Here is a 14,187-nt window from a genome sequence, read left to right as displayed (position 1 = left end):
CAACATATGAACACTAACAACAACTGATCACCGGGCAAGAAGGACCTTGGTCAGGGAGGTGACCAAGAACCCAATGACCACTCTGACAGAACTACAGAGTTCCTTGGCTGAGATGGGAGAACCTGCCAGAAGGACAACAGTCTCTACAGCACTTCACCAATCTGGGCTTTATGGGAGAGTGGCCAGACGGAAGCAACTCCTGAGAAAAGGCACGTGACAGCAGGCCTGGAGTTTGCCAAAAGGCACATGAAAGACTCTGAGATCATAAGGCAAAGATTCTGTTGTCTGAGAAAATATTTTACTCTTTGGCCTGATGAGAACTGCTTCAGAGTGCAAATGACCTTAAACTGGGGCGAAGATTTACGTTCTAGTAGGACAATGACCCCAAGCATACAGCACACGCTATAAGCAACACTGGAATGACTTCAGAACAAGAATGTTAAAGTCATTGAGTGGCCCTGCACCGCCCAGACTTGAATCCCATTGAAAATTGGTGGAGAGACTTGAAGATTTGCTGTTCACTTAACAGAGCTTGAGAAAATCTGCAAGGAAGAATGGGAGACAATTCCCAAATCCAGATATGCAACGCTGATACAGGCATATCACGACGACTCAAAGCTGTGATATCCACCAAAGTTGCTTCTACAAAGTATTTACTCAGGGGTGTGAATACTCATTTTATTTTACCTTTATATAAATGAGATTTCTGTATTTCATTTTCAATTACATTGTTAAAAAATGTCTAAAAACATGTTTTCACTTTGTCATTATGGGGTATTGTGTGTAGATGGTTGAGAAAAAACATCAAATGAATCCATTTTGAATTCAGGCTGTGACACAACTAAATGTGGAATTAGTCAACAGGTATGAATAGAATACTTTCTGAATGCTCTGTAGCTCAAAGGTTTCACCATGAGTACTCTCGTTTCTCTAGCAGGAGTAGAGCCATACAATAGTATGTACAGTTGAAGTCGGAAGTTTACCTACACCTTGCCAAATACATTTAAACTCAGTTATTCACAATTCCTGACATTTAATTCTTGTAAAAATTCCCTGTCTTAGGTCAGTTAGGATCACCCACTTTATTTTAAGAATGTAAAATGTCAGAATAATTAGTAGAGTGATTTATTTCAGCTTTTATTACTTTCATCACATTCCCAGTGGGTCAGAAGTTTACACACACTCAATTAGTATTTGGTAACATTGCCTATAAATAGTTTAACTTGGGTCAAACGTTTCGTGTAGCCTTCCACAAGCTTCCCAGAATTAGTTGGGTGAATTGCATTCCTTCTGACAGAGATGGTGAAACTGAATCAGGTTTGTAGGCCTCTTGCTGCTCGCACACGTTTTCAGTTCTGCCCACAAATTTTCTATAGGATTGAGGTCAGGGCTTTGTGATTGCCACTCCAATACCTTGACTTTGTTGTCCTTAGCCAGTTTGTCACAACTTTGGAAGTATGCTTGGGATCATTGTCCATTCTGAAGACCCGTTTGCGACCAAGCTTTAACTTCCTGACTGATGTCTTGAGATGTTGCTTCAATATATTGTTAAGAGTTTTATAAAGGTTTAAGATAAATGATTAATGATTCTACCCGGAAACTTACCATTAGGATTAGAGGTTATGTAGCATGGACCAGGAGTAATTAAAAATATAAATAATAAACACAGGTCCAACTAGGTTTGAAGAGAGGAATGTATGTGTGTCCCGAAAGAAAACAAAGAGGAGCTTAACCTATGTTTGAACCGGACCGGTATAATCTTGGAGAGATAAGATAAGACAGGGAGAACCCTCCAGGTTTTCCTTATCTGGGGGGACCGGAACTGTCAGCTGGGTAGTGATCAACTGTGGTGAGAATTGTAGAGAAGTAGATAGTCTCCTAATGTTAGTGTCTATGTATGTGCGTATGTTAAGAGAATGTTATAAAGGGAACATCGTTGAATATGCACAGTAGCACTCATGAATAAACATTATTGACTATCGTAGCTGGGCCTCTGTCTGTTTCATTTAATCAGTATCTTACACCATTTGATTTAGCAGACTGAGTAGTTTAATTGAATTGGTTTATGAACATTGAGAACAAAATTCTCATAACATATATCCACCACCTAATTTTCCTTCCCTCATGATGCCATCTATTTTGTGAAGTGCACCAGTCCTTCCTGCAGCAAAGCACCCCTACATGATGCTGCACCCCGACGAGCACGTTTAACTTGGGTCAAACGTTTCGTGTAGCCTTCCACAAGCTTCCCAGAATTAGTTGGGTGAATTTTGCATTCCTTCTGACAGAGATGGTGAAACTGAATCAGGTTTGTAGGCCTCCTTGCTCGCACACGCTTTTTCAGTTCTGCCCACAAATTTTCTATAGGATTGAGGTCAGGGCTTTGTGATKGCCACTCCAATACCTTGACTTTGTTGTCCTTAAGCCAGTTTGTCACAACTTTGGAAGTATGCTTGGGATCATTGTCCATTCTGAAGACCCGTTTGCGACCAAGCTTTAACTTCCTGACTGATGTCTTGAGATGTTGCTTCAATATATTGTTAAAAGATTTTATAAAGGTTTAAGATAAATGATTAAATGATTCTACCCGGAAACTTAACCATTAGGGATTAGAGGTTATGTAGCATGGACCAGGAGTAATTAAAAATATAAATAATAAACACAGGTCCAACTAGGTTTGAAGAGAGGAATGTATGTGTGTCCCGAAAGAAAACAAAGAGGAGCCTTAACCTATGTTTGAACCGACCCGGCTATAACTCTGGAGAGATAAGATAAGACAGGGAGAACCCCTCCAGGTTTCCCTTATCTGGGGGGGACCGGAACTGTCAGCTGGGTAGTGATCAACTGTGGTGAGAATTGTAGAGAAGTAGATAGCTCTCCTAATGTTAGTGTCTATGTATGTGCGTATGTTAAGAGAATGTTATAAAGGGAACATCGTTGAATATGCACAGTAGCACTCATGAATAAACATTATTGACTATCGTAGCTGGGCCTCTGTCTGTTTCATTTAATCAGTATCTTACAAATCCTGATTTAGCAGACTGAGTAGTTTAATTGAATTGGTTTATGAACATTGAGAACAAAATTCTCATAACATATATCCACCTAATTTTCCTTCCCTCATGATGCCATCTATTTTGTGAAGTGCACCAGTCCTTCCTGCAGCAAAGCACCCCTACATGATGCTGCCACCCCCATGCTTCACGGTTGGGATGGTGTTCTTCGGCTTGTAAGCGTCGCTCTTTTCCTCCAAACATAACGATGGTCATTATGGCCAAACAGTTCTATTTTTGATTAATCTGACCAGAGGACATTTCTCCAAAAAGTACAATATTTGTCACCATGTGCAGTTGCAAACCGTAGTCTGGCTTTTTAATGGCGGTTTTGGAGCTGTGGCTTCTTCCTTGCTGAGTGGCCTTTCAGGTTATGTCGATGTAGGACTCGTTTTACTGTGGATATAGATACTTTTGTACCTGTTTCCTCCAGCATCTTCACATGGTCCTTTGCTGTTGTTCTGGTATTGATTTGCACTGTTCGCATCAAAGTACGTTCATCTCAAGGAGGCAGAACGCGTCGCCTTCCTGAGCGGTATGACGGCTGCGTGGTCCCATTGTGTTAAGACTTGCGTACTATTGTTTGTATAGATGAATGTGGTACCTTAAGGCGTTTTGAAATTGCTCGAATTTTAGCAAATTTAATTGAGAAGAAAACAACAGAAATACCTGATTTTCATAAGTATTCAGGCCCTTTGGTATGAGACTCAAAATTGAGAAGTATTGTGTCGAAGAACAGATCTGGGAAGGGTACCAAAACATTTCTGCAGCATTGAAGTCCAAGAACACAGTGGCTCCCATCAATCTTAAATGGAAGAAGTTTGGAACCACCAAGACTCTTCTGAGCTGGCCACCGCCAAACTGAGCAATCGGGGAGAAGGGCCTTGGCAGGGAGCTGACCAAGAACCACTTGGTCACTCTGACAGAAGCTCTAGAGTTCCCCTGTGGAGATGGGAGAACCTTCCAGAAGGACACCACTCTCTGCAGTACTCGACCAATCAGGCATTTATGGTAGAGTGGCCAGACGGAAGCCACTCCTCAGTAAAAGGCACAGTGACAGCCAGCTTGGAGTTTGCCAAAAGGCCACCTAAAAACTCTCAGAGATGAGGAAAAAATATTATTTGGCCTGAATGGCAAACGTCACTTCTGGAGGAAACCTGGACCATCCCTAGGTGAAGCACTGTGGTGGTGGCAGCATCATGTGTGTGGGATGTTTTTCAGCGGCAGGGACTAGGAGAGACTAGTCAGGATCGAGGAAGATGAACGGAGCAAAGTACAGAGAGATCCTTGATGAAAACCTGCTCCAGAGCGCTCAGGACTCAGACTGGGGTGAAGGTTCCCCTTCCAACAGGACAACGACCCTAAGCACACAGCCAAGACAAACGCAGGAGTGGCTTCGGGACAAGTCCCGAATGTCCTTGAGTGGCCCAGCCAGAGCCCGGACTTGAACCGATCAACATCACTGGAGAGACCTGAAAATAGCTGTGCAGCGACGCTCCCCATCAACCTGACAGAGCTTGAGAGGATCTGCAGAGAAGAAGTGAGAAACTCCCAAATACAGGTGTGCCAAGCTTGAAGCGTCATACCCAGAAGACTCAAGGCTGTAATGCTGCCAAGGGTGCTTCAAAAAGTACTGATAAAGGGTCTGAATACTTTTTCCGTTTTCTTTTTTTATATAAATTAGCTTAAACACTTTTCGCTTCACTCATTGGGGTATTGGTGTTAGATGTTGAGAAGAAAAACAACAAAATAAGGCTGTAACTAACAAAATGTGGAAAAGGTCAAGGGGTCTGAAAACTTTCCAATGCATGTATATATCATTTTTCAAGATTATTTTAGGTCAAATGCAGATTATTATTGTAACATTAATCTCATATTAAGTTGTTAAAAATCTATCTTTAGAGAATGTACAAACCAATGGATTTAAAATATACTGAAACTAGAAAATATAAACGCAACATGAAAGTTGTTGGTCTCCCCATGTTTCATGACTGAACATAAAAGATATCCAGAACTGTTCCAGTACCACACAAAACAAACTTATTGTTCTAAAATGTTGTGCACAAAATTGGTCCAGTCCACCTGAGCGGCGTGGCATAATCAAGAACCCACTGATTAAACATTTTAGAGTGCCTTTTATGTCCCACACTAAAAAGGCACTCTAAAATGTGCAGGTTTTTGGTCCCACAAACCAAAGTGCCACAGATGTTTCAGTTTTGAAGGAGCGTACAGTTGCATGCTGGACTGCAGGCATGTCCACGTAGATCTGTTTGCCAGAGAATTTTATGATCATTTCCTCTACCATAGCGGTAAGTTTTGAGAAGAATTGTCAGTAACGTCCAACCGTTCTCACAACCGGCAGACACACGTCGTAACCACACCAGCCCAGGACCTCCACATCTGGCCTTCTTCACCTCGTGGAATCGTCTGAGACAGTCCACCTGGACAGCCTGATTAAATCCAAGAGTTTTCTGTCTGTAAAAAAACCGCTTTTGTTGGGAAAGAATCTTTCTGATGTGGCTGGGCCGGTCTCCCTAGGTGGGTGGCCTGACCTATGCGCCTGCCAGGCCCACCCATGCCTGCGCCACTGCCCAGTCATGTGAAATCCAAAGACTCCGGGCCTAATGAATTCAATTTCCAAATTGACTGATTTCCTTATACTGAACTGTACACTCAGTAAAATCGTTATATTATATATTCCTTCTTTGTTCGATATTGCTATTAAGAATGGATAAACTTTTTAAGAATGGGTTACTAACCACTCATGCTTGTTAGGCTAGCTCAAAGGACAATCAAACTCCCTCCATAGAAGAGCTCGTCCTAGGTATAATTCTATGAACCAATTCCAAGATTTAATACATGTCATAAAGATGTCCTAGGCTTCAACCTCCTTCCTCAACCCTCTTCTCGCTCTCATCCCCCCCCAAAATTTCAGTCACATGCCTTCCCAGATGTAATTGTTGACGTGGAACACAACAGACACTTGTGTTTTTTTTTTTAAAGATGGGCAAGCCTGAAGAATAAGAAACATTCGGTTTTCTGCCTCAGGTGCCGGGCCCTTGGGTTTACCGCAATATTCTTTGGGTTGTTTTGTGACCAGAGAAACAACTTATTTTACTCGACTAGAAGTTAAAAAATGGTGTTTCTTTTTTAAAAGATGGCCTGGCTGATACATCAAAAATACATTAAAAAGCACATTCTTTATTTACAATGCCGGTTGCCACTGGGTTAACTGACAAAGCGCAGGACAGTATGGCAGCCAGCGTTTGTAAATAAAGAGAGAATCATCAGCTCCGTGTCAGTGGATCCTTTCCCCTTCATGTAGTTGTAATGTCAGCCACACACAGTCTTATTTACATCAGGCTAGATTCAGCGTGTGGTAAACCAATGGCAACCGGCATTGGTAATATTAAGAGATGTACCCTTCAGAAGTTGTAATGTAGCCACGCCCATCTTTTCAAACCAACACCATTTATTTACATCTGTAAGTTTGAGTGAGGAGGCTACTCCTTCAGTCCTTGTATAGTTCCACCTTGTTGTTACCTAGTTATACACCAACAAACCCAGGAATAACGCACAAGAGAATAAGTAGGCAACAGTTTGAAGTCAGTCAGGGACAGCTTTTTAAAGAACACACAATTTCGTAGGTACAGGTGTCTTCTTCTTTATTTAAGCCATAGACATGTGTTGTGAGGTGAATACTTTTGGTTTCAAAATAAGATTGTTTAAGACTACCAAGAATCACTCGTGTGACCCCTGATTTACCGCACTGTAATAATTAACATGGCAGAAGTCCGTTTATAACTGAAAGCAAAAAAAAAAAAAAAAGGAGCTTGAACGCACTGAAAGCTGCAAAACACATGATACGGGCAAAAAATGTCAAGTTTCAAGTTTCAATTGACTTGTGTTCAAACAGCTCTGGACCTTTTTAGTGACCAGTAAGATTATCAGGAGAACTTTTGGTTCATTGCTGCGATTTTGATCGTAATCCGCCTCCTTTAAGGCCCAATGCATCTGTTTTATATCAATACAAATCAATATCCTGGGTTAACAATTTAAGTACCTTAGTAATAGATTTCCATTAAAATGGCACAAAAATAGCATTTTAGCAGATGTCTGGTTTTGGTCTGAAGTGGGGAGGGGCTATGAAAACTAGACTGTTTATTGGCAGAAGGGGTTTTGATTCCCTCTTTGTTATTAGGAGTACTCACTAAACCAGTTTCACTGCATGGTGCTGTCACAATGGACAGCTAAAAAGTCCGCCCTCCAACCCTTGCTGATCAGAAGGTCCTGTGTAGATTGGACTTTTCCAAAAGCCTGCCAACTATCAAGGAAATAAATACGATTAAAAAAATACAACTTTTCCAGTGTTAGTTTCCATCAGTTGTTGTAACTATATGATCCAAAACACAGGAAATTACGCCTTTTTGAACTGCACACAAACGTTCTCTTCTCCACCTCACACTCGCTTCAACCTTTTCACACTAATCTTCCTTATTAAACATGTTGTCTTGATTCTCTACCATAACTCCTGTTTGACGTCTCTCTGGCCCTCAGGAGCTTTAGGGCATGTGGCAACAGTGGTCTATAACAACTTATCTCAAGCTGATTTGGCCGTGATTGGGAGTTCCAAAGGGCGGTGCACAATAATTAGCCCAGCGTTGTCCTGGTGTGGCTGTCAATTGTATAAGAATTTGTTCTAACTGACTTTGCCAGTTACATTTTAAAAACATATAAAAAATATACATCGCTGACGTCTCTCTGGCCCTCAGGCCAGCCTAGACATTTGTGACGTCTCCCTGGCCTCTTCAGGCAAGACTTATGACAACCGTTTGACGTCTCTCTGGGCCTCTCCAGGCAGACTTATGACACTGTTGACGCTCCTCTGGCCTCTTCAGGCAGACTTATGACATCGTTGACGTCTCTCTGGACTCTCAGACAGCCTTATGACAATCGTGACAGTCTCTCTGGCCTCTCAGACAGACTTATGTACACCGTTGCTGTCTCCTGCCTCTCAGGCAGACGTATGACACCGGTTGATGGTCTCCCTGGCCTCTCAGGCAGGCCTATGACACCGTCGGCATCAATTCGTCGTCAGTAGGACAAGACATATCATAACCTTCAGATACCAGTCACACAGAGACCCGTGGACTGGGACCATCAGCCATGGGAAACTGCCATGTGACCCAAATGTCATGTGGCCCCAAATGTCTTCTGGTCATAAAGTAGTGGATTAATATATAGTTCCAATTAGACTCTGTTAAACGTAGTTGGATATTATATAGTTCCGTAGGGCTTCTTGTCAAAAAGTAGTGCCCATATATGGACATACGGGTGCCATTTGGGGATGGAAGCCAGTGGTTACCTGATACAGACTTCAACTCTATTGGAAGGGCGAGGCCTGTGCAGCCCTTAGGGCCAGCAGCAGTTAGCCTGGTCCTGCATCCATACTGAATGCACTCACCCGTTGGTTATGTAGTGGAACAGAGTGATGTTCAGTCTGGGTTTCAAGGCTAGACCAGTAGGCAGTGTGAAGGGGACACAGAGTGATGTTCAGTCTGGGTTTTTCAGGCTAGACCAGTAGAGCAGTGTGAAGGGGAACAGTGATGTTCAGTCTGGGTTTCAGGCATAGACCAGAATCAGTGTGAAGGGGAACAGTAGTGATGTTTCAGTCCTGGGTTTCAGGGCTTAGACCAGTAGAGCAGGTGTGAAGGGGAACAGAGCGATGTTCATCTAGGTTTTCCAGGCTAGACCAGTAGATGCAGTGTGAAGGGGAACAGAGTGATGTTCAGTCTGGGTTTCAGGCTAGACCAAGTAGATCAGTGTGAAGGGGAAACAGAGTGATGTTAGTCTGGGTTTCCGTGCTAGACCAGTATGTGATATTGATTGGGTTTTTTGGAGCAATCAATCACATTTCATTGTGTCACATGCCCGACATACAACAAGGTGTAGGGTAGACCTTAACGTGGAAATGCTGAATTACAACAGGTGTAGGTAGACCTTACGTGAAATGCTGAATACAACAGGTGTAGGTAGACCTTACAGTAAAAATTGCTGAATACAACAGGTTGTAGGTAGACTTAACAGTGAACATGCTGAATACACCAGGTGTAGGTAGACCTTACAGTGAAATGCTGACTTACAAAGCCCTTAACCAACAATTGCGAGTTTTAAGAAAAAAAATTGTTACAGTAAGTGAAAAGATAAGGCAGGGAGGAAGGGACACACACTCTTCTTGTCCTCTCTAACCACATCACACACACACAAGAACCACACATCAGTGGGTCCCCACCCACACACACACACTACACACACAACAGCACAACCACACACCACCACACACACACACACACACAACGACACACACACACACACAACAGCACACACACACACACACGACACACACACACATACACACACGTCCATGGTTCCAATGAAATAAGAAAACACAGGCATGGCATGTGGTTCTGGCCTGACAAGTAATCCACTGATTAACTACTGGGGCGGCAGGGTAGCCTTAGTGGTTAGAGGTTGGACTAGTAACCGCAAGGTGCAAGTTCAAATCCCCAATGCTGACAATGTTACAACTTGTGTTCTGCCCCTAGACCAGGCCAGTTTTAACCCACTGTTCCTGAGGCAGTCATGAAAAATAATTTAAAACTGACGCCGTAGTTAAACAAATAAATAATAGGAAAGTTTTGCAGAGATTCTGGATCAGGGAAACAATAGGCTTCTAATATCAGTTCATCATGACAGGATACAGAGCTGGCCTTCCTTAAAATCAGTTCATCATTGACAGGGATACAGAGCTGGCTTCTAAATCAGTTCATCATGACAGGAACAGAGCTGGCCTTCTATATTCAGTTCATCTAGGATACAGAGCTGGCCTTCTAAATCAGTTCATCATGCAGGATACAGAGCTGGCTTACTAATCTAGTTCATTTATGACAGGATAGCAGAGCGGCCTTCTAACTCAGTTCAAATTTATGACAGGATACAGAGCGGCCTTCTTAATTCAGTTCATCATGACAGGAATACAAGCTGGCCTTCTAAATCAGTTCATTCATGACAGGCAATACAGAGCTGGCCTTCTAATATCAGTTCATCATGACAGGAATACAGAGCTGGCCTCTAAATTCAGTTTTCATTATGACAGGATTTCAGAGCAGGCCTTTCAAATTCAGTTCATCATACTAGATACAGAGTGGCCTTGCTAAATCAGTTCACAATCATGAACAGGATACAGAGCCTGCCTTCTAAATCATTCATCATGACAGGATACAGAGCTGGCCTATCTAATCACTTCATTATGAACAAGGATACACAGACTGGCCTTCGTAAATCAGTTCATCAGATACAGAGCAGCCTTCTAATCCTTCATAATATGACAGGGATCACGAGCGGCCTTCCTCAATCAGTTCGATTATGCAGGATATCATGAGTGGGCCTTCTAAAATCAGTTTCAAGTATGACAGGATACTCGAGCTGGCCTTCTAAATCAGTTTCAATTATGACAAGGATACAGAGCTTGGCCTTCTTTAATACAGGTTCATTATGACAGAGAAGAGCCTGGCCTTCTATATCAGTTTCATCAGACAGGATACAGAGTCTGCCTCTACAATCCAGTTCATTATGACAGGATGACAGACTGGCACCTTCTAAGTCAGTTTCATTATGACAGGATACAGAGCTGGCCTTCCTAATCAGTCCATCATGACAGGAACAGCAAGCTGGGCCTTCTAAATCAAGTTATCCATACAGGATACAAGCTTGGCCTTTCTAAATCAGTTCATTATGACAGGATAACAGAGCTGGCCTTCTAAATATATACAGACTTGGCTTCGCTAACATCAGTGGTGTGTTTTCCACCCAGACTGGATTGTTGTGATCAAACATCAGTGCTGTGATGTAGGTAATGCACCAAACTGACAAGAGCCTGACGGCTATAGAATCGTCTGTCTTGTCTGCTTGTGAGACGGAGCCTGAAGGCCTGAATAGAAACCCACACCACAATGATCACACCACGACACACAGGAGACATGCTGATAGAGTCTCTCTGTTGTCTGCTTGTGAAGACGGAGAACATCTGATAGGTCTCCTCTGTTGTCTGCTTGTGAGAACGGAGACAATGCGATAGAGTCTCTCTGTGTCCTGCTTGTGAGACGGAGACATGCTGATAGAGTCCTCCTCAATAATAAAAGAGACAGCTGATAGAGTCCTCTGTTGTCTGCTTGTGAAGCAGGGGGCGGAGCAACATGCTGATAGAGGTCTCTGCCTGTTGTCTGCTTGTTGAGACGGAGACAATGCTGATAGAGTCTCCTGTTTCTGCTTGTGAGATCGGAAAAAAAAAAAATAGAAGTCTCTTTGTCTCTTGTGAGACGTGAGACAATGCTGATCAGAGTCTCTCTGTTGTCTGCTGTGAGACGGAGACATTGCTGATAGAGTCTTCTGTTGTCTGCTTGTGGAGACGGAGACATCTGATAGAGTTCTCTCTGTAAAAGAGAGAGACGGGAGACATGCTGATAGATCCCTCTCTGTTGTCCCCTGCTTGTGAGACGGGAGACATGCTGATTAGAGTCTCTCTGTTGGCTGCGTTGGAGATGGAGACATGCTGATAGAGTAATCTCTGTTGTCTGCTTGTGAGACGGGACGACATGCTGATAGAGTCTCTGTTGTCGTCTGCTTGTGGAGACGGAGAACATGCTGATAGAGTCCTCTTCCTCTGTTGTCTGTCTTGTGAGAACGGAGAGACCAATGTAATGATGTAATGATGTAATGATGTGTCTTTCTGTTTGTTCCACTGAGCTTGGACGATTTCTGGGTATTTGATGAGTAAGTAAGTCCCACATAGTATATATTGTGTGTCCGTTGTAATGGAAGAAGGTCCACTCCAACTTTGGCTCAAAACTCTCTCTTGAGAGTGAGGATGCGATATGAGCGGTGTCTCTTTGATTGTTGGTTTTTGTGTGCCGACGGGCCCATTGTTACAGACATCTTCAAGTCTGTTTTGGACTCGCCGGGCCAGAACAGAACATCCCGTTGCTTGTTCCCTTACATTTTTTACGATCCCATACTGTGCTTCATGATTATCCCCATATTTCTTCTCTCATTCTCTGAGGAGACGAGGAATTTTGAACTTTTGGAACAGCATCTGAGTATGGTCAAGTCCTCTCTGGGTCCAGTAGTGCTGTCTTTTCTTTGAAAACTTCCCTTCTCTGTTCTCGCATCCCTTTAACTGTTTCCTGGGACCGTTTTTAACGTCGTTCTTCTTCTTCTGTTGCTATTTTGAATTGTTGCAGTTTCTCTTTCTGAAACAGGAAGGTTTGACGACCTGATGCAGTTACATCCACTCACCATCCAACAATTCTCTCCTCTTTCCTTCAGGTTATGCTCGGCGCAGTGCATGCAGTGATCTGTCATCTCATTTTCCCTGGTTTGTTATGTCACATATATGACTGTACTCTGTAGTCCATCAGTGGATCTGCATCCTCGTTCCCTGGTTTGTAGTCACATATAGGACTGTATCTCTGTATCTCATCAGGATCCACCCACACCACACCCACACATCTCGTTTCCCCTGGTTTGTGGTCACATATAGACCTGTAATCTCTTGGTAGTCCATCAGTGATCTGCATCTCGTTTCCTTGGGTTTTGTGTGGCACATATAGACTGTAATCTCTGTAGTCTCATCAGTGATCTGCATCTCGTTTCCCTGGTTTGTGTGTTCTACATATAGACTGTATCTCTGTTAGTCTCATCATGATCTGCATCTCGTTTCCCCTGGTTTTGTGTGTCACATTATAGACTGTATCTCTGTATCTCTTGTCAGTCTCTATCTAGTGAACTGATCTCGTTTCCTTGGTTTGTGTGTTCACAATATAGAACTGATCTTCTGTATCTCTTGTAGTCATCAGTGATCTGCATCTCGTTTCCTTGGTTTGTGTGTACATATAGACTGTATCTCTGTCAGTCTCATCAGTGCTTGCACTCCTCGTTTCCCTGGTTTGTTTATGTCTCACATATGAGACTGTACTCTCTGTAGTCTCATCAGCGCTCCTGCATCTCTTTCCCAGTTTGTATGTCCACATATACGCTGTAATGTCTGTAGTCTCATCAGCGATCTCTGGCTAGTCTGGCTGGTGCTTCGGTGAAGCGACGTTCCTGACGCCCACCTGGATCTGGTTTTCCATACAGGATGATGAAAACTTCTTCCAGCAATCACTACATGCCGTGTAGATCTTTCTCCATTTGAGCGGTATCTCTTTGGACAGTCCTGAGGGATCTTGACTCGTATGCGATTTGGCTGGAACCATCTTGCCGGATCACAAGCTCCAACCTTCTTGACGTTGTGCATCCAGCAGAGATGTCAGTGTTTTGTTTTTTTCTTCCACATCGTAAGACCTTTAACACTGGCGCATTGCTGTAGTGTTTTCAGCTCTGAATTCTCTGGTTCCTGTGCCAGGCTCCCAAGCGCCACTGAAATGATCCTTCCCGGGTAGTGTGTCATGGTGGCGCTGACCTCAAGAGAGATTCTTGCAACCATTCCCATGAACCTCTGAAGGGCTTTGTTCCTCTGGCTTGTATTTCTCGCACCTTCTGTGAGTGCTGTTTTCCAGGCCTTCTTTGCTTTGAACACATTGTCGCAACGTAGCGAATTCTGTCCATTCTGATCTTTGCATGTCCTTATTCAGTTTCAATTGAATGCTTCTCAGTTCTGTCTAGTATCTGTCCTCGGTCTCCAGGTCGTGGCTGATCCTGTGTCCATCACCCCAGACAAGAATGTTCATCTCGTGAGTTCCCGCACCTTCCGACCTTGCATGCTGTTCGAGACACCTCTGGAACACCTCTAAGACACCACTGGACACCGTCTAGAACACCTCTAGAACACGCTCTGGGAGCACCCCTGGAACACCCTTCTATGAAACCTCTAGACCACCTCTGGAACACCTCTAGAACAGCACTGGAACATCCTCTAGAACACCACTGGAACACCTGGAACCCCTCTGGACACATCCTCTAGGGACACGCTCTGGAACACCTCTGGAACACCTCTAGAACACCTCTGGAACACCTCTAAGAAACCTCTGGAACACCTCTGGACCACCTCTGGAACATCCTCTGGACACCTCTAGAA

The 14,187-nt window shown here is 43.5% G+C and overlaps 1 protein-coding gene across 1 annotated transcript in view; it reads left to right on the top strand.

Moving 5' to 3' along the window:
• Window positions 1-14,187, top strand: part of LOC139026324 (uncharacterized) — a 22,530-nt gene that overhangs the window by 5,222 nt on the left and 3,121 nt on the right. The window lies entirely within an intron of this gene.

This window comes from Salvelinus sp. IW2-2015, unplaced genomic scaffold, assembly GCF_002910315.2.
Source record: "Salvelinus sp. IW2-2015 unplaced genomic scaffold, ASM291031v2 Un_scaffold4438, whole genome shotgun sequence".
Taxonomy (NCBI): Eukaryota; Metazoa; Chordata; class Actinopteri; order Salmoniformes; family Salmonidae; genus Salvelinus; species Salvelinus sp. IW2-2015.
The sequence above is the reverse complement of the archived record's forward strand: the minus strand, read 5'-3'. Positions and strand labels throughout refer to the sequence as shown.